Genomic DNA, 6428 nt, shown 5'->3' with positions numbered 1-6428 from the left:
GACAAAATAGGCGGTGCTCTTTTGCCAAAAAAAAGAAAAAAATGAATGGGCTGGGTCATCAAAATAGCCTATCAAAAGATAGTGCCAAACAAAACAATTTCCTAGGACGCGTTTAATATTTTGCCGATTTATGGTTGTGAAGTTGGTTTCCCTCTGAAATTCTGTTTGATGATTATGATGTACAAGTAGGTGAGCTGTGGTTTGTCCTGTTAGATAAGAGAGGTGGCCCTTGGGCAAGAATGCATGACCATCACAAGGCAAGCCTAATCTCGATATAGTTTCACCTGCTCTAAGGTTTCTTATTTGCCGTTTGCTGCTGCAAAGGTTAATATGGAGAGTCATAGCTAAAGAAACAAGTGTTAGGTGCTTGATGGGATCATTAGGTGAATAGCTTGGGATCTCGCATTACGTATCTGTTTGGCTTTATCCTGAACTTTGTTTTGGCTTGACAAAACGAAAGGAAAGATAATTTATGTGCTAGCCAAGCATTTCCAAGAATGCTGGTTGGGTTCATTGTCTTGATGATTTTGATGGGCTATCCATACTGTTTTATTTTAACCCATGGTTGGTGTCGCTGGCTTGGTTTTTCTTTTTAATACATGGTCACTAAGCCAGTGCCCATCAAAGCAATATGGTAATCCATGACTCATTGGGAACCCACAATTTGGGTCAATGACATTGCTAAATTCTTTATTCAAACGTTGTTGATGGGTAGCTATTTTTTCTATGTCCATTGATGTCATTCATTCACATACAGAACAATAATTAATAATAAAGGAGAGATGGTGGCTTGGGGGACCGCCAACCAATCCGAAGGGCGTCCAAAAAATAAAAGTTCTCCAGTAAAGTGCCAATCCATAGCTAGAAAAGATAAGAGAGCATCTGCTTAAATGAACGCCATTTGTCATTTAATGAGTTGTTCCTCCTTGAGACTACAATTTCTAAAAGCAACTTGGGATGTGGCTGCCTTTGCTGTTGAACAACGCAATAAATGACGCAGCTAACCATCTGGCTTACTCAAAAGTTGACACTATTTTAACAATGCTAAGATGCAGCTGTCTTTATTCAAGATTTACTTCATGCAACCAAAGAGATTGAGGCACGAAGGAGATGTGCGTGGCCTGGACTGGAGCACGGCATTCAATGGTGAGGCTCCAAATGGCAGTTTTCCGTCGGACAGAGCAAAGGCATACCTCTCCACAGGCCAAACCAAACCTATCGGGATTCCCAAGTTTTCCAATCCGAAGCCAAGGATTGGAAGGTGAAACTTTCTGGTTGTCAAGTGATCAGCTTAGCATTGTAATGAAGGGCATTTTGATAAGACTGGCTTCAGCCATGAGCCATGCACGTATCTTGTGAAATTAGATACTTTTCTTTTGCATGGCCATTATCAGTGAGCAAGAAGATTTTGTAATGTGCTCATGGATGATCAACTCGAGCTCATGACGAGACACCGCGGAAGCTAGATATATGCTGTGAGGTGGCAGGATTTATCAAAAAAAAAAGAAGAAAAAGGTAGCCCAAGGGCAATCTCATGTATGGACATATACACAAGCAAACAATTATGTAGGAATTAGTTGTTATTATCCACTATCTTATGTTTTCCTCAAATTAGTTGGCTAATAGCATGATAAAACATAATTATTTTTGATCTATTTATGTGGTTGCCCTCATGATAGGTTTTTACATAGACATGCAAATTTTATGATTATTAATAATATAAAAGAGAGTTTAAGTTAATGTCTCATTAGATATGCCAATTAAAGCCCTCACTAAACCCCACCCAAACACAATCCAACCAACGAATTGAAAAATTTATTCTCTTCCAATGTTTCTTTCTTGTGATCCAAGCCATTAAATTCTAAGCAAATAATGTCATATCTTGCCACTGTTTTGATACCAATTCCTTAAAGCAGACTCCCACGCAAGAGGTCCATCGATCTTGACCGCCCAACGTTCTTTCTTCAACGAGCTGAAATGAGATGAGCAACAGATCAGTTGAATGACAGTTAGCAGAAGCCAGTGGTAGAAGAGTTTGAGAAAAATATGAATACTCTGTTGCATCTTGCAAAGATATCCAATTTAATCATGTAATTTTGACTTTTCCAAAACTTTTGTATTCCTGTGTGTGAAAGTGGACACCTATAAAACATCTGAATGCATTTAGCAAATAAACTCCAATAATAAGGAGACCTAATTATGTCATCCTACATAATTTTTTTTATGCTAACCTATCATAGGACTCTTCAGACGAGCGTTACCTTGATGTTAGGTGCCCCACCCATCCACCAAAACTACAACTTCAATGCCCTCACTTTCGAGACATCATACATCACACAAAAATATTGCAGACCATGACATCATGTCTATGTGACTTCCATTGTCTTCCCTTTAATTTGTCTACTAACCGAAAAAAATCATATGAGATGGACACTAGAGAAAGAAATATGGGACGGACTTCTTATTTTACCATATTTTCTTTAATGCGTCTCTTAAAGAAGAAACTTAAAAAATTGAAGACTCCTCTTGCTAAAACATTTGTCAGCCCTATGATTAAAAAAAAAGTGTGGGATCCTCGTTCTTCATCATTATCAAAATTTGCTTTTTATCAGTACATACTATATATTCGGATGATACACATAAAGGAAATTAATCATTTAGCAAGTCAATACACACTTCTAGATAAATCAATATATAATTTTCAGAATATAGTGTTTATCAGTACGTAGTACACGGCCAGGTGATGCATACTGGAAAAATTAGACGGCTAGAAACTTGTGTCCTATATACTGATACTAATGAATATCATGTTATGAAAACTGTGTTTCGATTTATTTAGAAGTGTGCATTGACTTGCTAGATGATTAATTTGCTTTGTGTGTATCACCTGGCTATGTAGAATGCATTGATAAAAAAATATCTTGAAAACTATGTATTGATTTATCTGGAGGTATGTATTGGATCACTGGTGGGTATATATCAAATAGGCTTGCAATATGTATCAGAATGTCGAGGAGTATGCATCATCTGGCAATGTAGTATATAGTAATAAATATGATATTCTATAAACTATATATCCTTAGATATCACGAAGGCACTAAAGAGCATTTAACCGAATCGGCGACCATTGATTCGTTAGATATGCCCACTCTTTCAACTCGTTCCAAAAAAAAGGGATTCAGTATAATAAGTTTTTGATATTCAACATTTGTTTGGAGATGTGTATTGGGTTACTTGATGACTAATTTGCTAGATATATAGCACCGGGTTACGTACTATATATACTATGTTCTGAAGATTATGTATCGATTTACCTAAAAGTATATATTAACTTACAAGATGATTAATTTGCTTGGTGTGTATTACCTGGCCAAGTAGTGTATACTAATAAAAAGTACGTTTTAAAAATGAGAAAGAAAGAGAATGCCATCCTTTTTTTGTAATCACGAGTTCGACTACTCCATTAGCAAGAGAAGCCTTTGACTTTTAAGTATTTTAATGGAGATGGACACTAGAAAAAATGTGGCAAAATAGGAAGTCCACCCTATATTTCTTTCTCTGATGCCTACCACATATGATTTTTGTTCACTATCAACACAAGGCAATGAAAAAAAAGGTACACTGTAGACACTTGATTAGGAGAGTAAATCCATGCAATGGAGTGGTACAAGTTGGAAAATGGATCTAAGTCTAACAACCTGCGGGATCACAAGTGAATCCAGATATCCTGCTACTAACATCATTTCCGAGTTGGATCAGAGAATGCTCAAGAAATTTAGGTTTTCTCATGCATGCAAGATTTAAAGAACCAAAGGCAACCTACTGCCACTCTTTGAATAGGTAAGTCTCAAGGAAAGAATCCTTTCCCCTCCCTACAACCACCTCTCTTTTTTTTTTTGTCCATGGTGGGGTACAGATTGGTGATGGGGGGAAGGATATTCCTCTCCTGAAGTCTGAAGGGAATGGTATACCTTACCCATTGCAAGCCCAAGGTGGCTTCTTCTCTTGTCAATTTGGGGTTTTGTTTTGCCTGGGGATTATCCGGAAATTTGAGGGCTGGAAAGTTGAGGTTGCCTCCCATGAAAGTTAAATATGGTTCTCTCAGAAGACTTCTCACCTTACATGATCCCATCACCAGACCTTATCTATTCCAGTGTTCTATTTGGTGCTTTCTATATGACCCAATAACATACTGATGGTGATATTTTACCTCTTCACCATCAAGGGGGGGAACTTCTGTTAAAAACAACAACAAAAAAATATATCTATATATATTATTATTGTACTGAAGCAGGAAGTATTGATGTTATTTGATTAACGAGGGTAGGTGCAATTGAACAAATGTGAATCTAGATGAATAAGAAAGTTGGGAGCATCAAAAACTTTGTACTGAAGTAGGAAGTGTGCTGCTTGAGTTTCAGCTGGTTATTGACATGAGTGTTGACCAAAATATTGGAGCTAACATTTTTCAAAGGTGGCACGTTGGAGATAAGATTGTGCGCATATAATATATATCCTATATATCAAATTTATTCCTGTATCTTGATAGCAGACTTAATTTATACTAGTTACAATCATAAGATATGCTAATATAATTATCATTTTTGATATATTTTAAATTTAAATTGTACCAGAAATATTAATCATACTGGCATATATTGTGATTATAGTATGCATGAATCAAATCTATTATCAATTTATTCAAACCAGCTATCACATCTAGATGACCTAGATATGCTTCATATCAAACTATTACAATGAAATAATGGCTATTATTTGCTCGAATTAGTGCTTAATTGCTTTTCTATTGAGTTTTAAATTTAAAAGCATTACTTTACCATGCTTTTGAGAACTAGAAAGTATTATTTCAGTTATCATTCATATTTAGATTTTAAAACTTTTACTTTAACATACAAATTTATATTTAAACTTATTACTTTGTAACATTCTCTCCCTTTCTAAATGTTACAAGTCTGATTTTTGGGAGCTAAATTTGTGAACAACGTTGCATAAGATCGGGTAAAAGGGGCAAAAAAAAAAAAAAGGGAAAAAAATTCCAAAGCAACCCCACCACTTCCAAGTTCCAACCCTCACGAGAAGCCGACAAAGTTTCTACCTCATTATTCCCTTTCTGGCCCTCCCCAACGACTCCACGTTCCCCCGGCCGTTGGCTTTAGCTCGCCACGTGGTGTCCCACAACCAATCCCAAGTCGTACTTCTACAAGCTCCTTTCAGTCTGTGCTTCGAGAAGACCCGCGATATTCCCAATACGCCCTCGCGATATTCCTGGAATAACGAGAGAAAGGTGAATAAAGGGGGTATTCTGGGAACAGCACTTGGGGGGTCTTTTGGTCCAAATCGATTTATAGCCACGAGGGTCATAAGAAGTCTATGTATGGTGGATAAAGATTCATGACCCACGTTAAGGGCATTCTCTGCATAAAAATTTGTTCTTTTTTTTTTTTTTGTATTGATTTAGTCCATAGCTTTGTACTTAATGAGTGGAAAACTAGATGGACTCAATAATAAGTGTGTTTATATTTAAGCAACTTGTTACCATGTTTGACCCCAACACACAAGCCAACCTCTTTTCCCCTCCTTGGCGCCACCTTTCCTGTTCCAACTTCCATGTTCCAAATATCCAATTGTATAATCAATAAAAAAATTATTTTTTTTTGTTTTAGTCCATAGTTTTGTACTTAATGAGTGGAAACTAGATGGACTCAATAATAAGTGTGTTTATATTTAAGCAACTTGTTACCATGTTTGACCCCAACCTACAAGCCAACCTCTTTTCCCCTCCTTGGTGCCACCTTTCCTGTTCCAACTTCCATGTTCCAAATATCCTTCTATAATCAATAAAAAAATTTTTTTTGTGTGTGTGTATGGATTTAGTCCATAGTTTTGTACTTAATGAGGGGAAAACTAGACGGACTCAATAATAAGTGTATTTATATTTAAGCAACTTGTTCCCATGTTTGAACTCCAACCCACAAGCCACGCTCTTTCCCCCTCCTTGGCGCCACCTTTCCAGGAAAAAAAATTAATTACTTTCAGATATCTTTCTTAATATGAATTTACCTGTGCAAGTTCTGGGTGGGGCCTGGGTTGCAACCAACCAAGATGTTCTTCGCATGTTGTCTCTATGGATAGGTAAATTGATATTTTCTTGGACAGGTGGCAATTAATGTATCATAATTCGCAATGCCTATTAAATACTTTGTCCATGCACAATATGAAAGGGATTGTTGCTGCTTGCAATCTAAACCAAGTTGATAAATATGTTACTGTCATTTTATTTTTTTTCAAAAATATCATTTTATATATATAGATTTACTCCTGATCTCCAGATTAAAGTTCAATTTTTATCCTAGATTCTACGCTTCTATTTAAGGTTAGGTTTTGCGTCTGGAGTCGTCTTCTCCTCT

The sequence above is a fragment of the Phoenix dactylifera genome, chromosome 6 (assembly GCF_009389715.1).
Source record: "Phoenix dactylifera cultivar Barhee BC4 chromosome 6, palm_55x_up_171113_PBpolish2nd_filt_p, whole genome shotgun sequence".
Lineage (NCBI taxonomy): Eukaryota > Viridiplantae > Streptophyta > Magnoliopsida > Arecales > Arecaceae > Phoenix > Phoenix dactylifera.
This window is presented reverse-complemented; position numbering follows the sequence as displayed.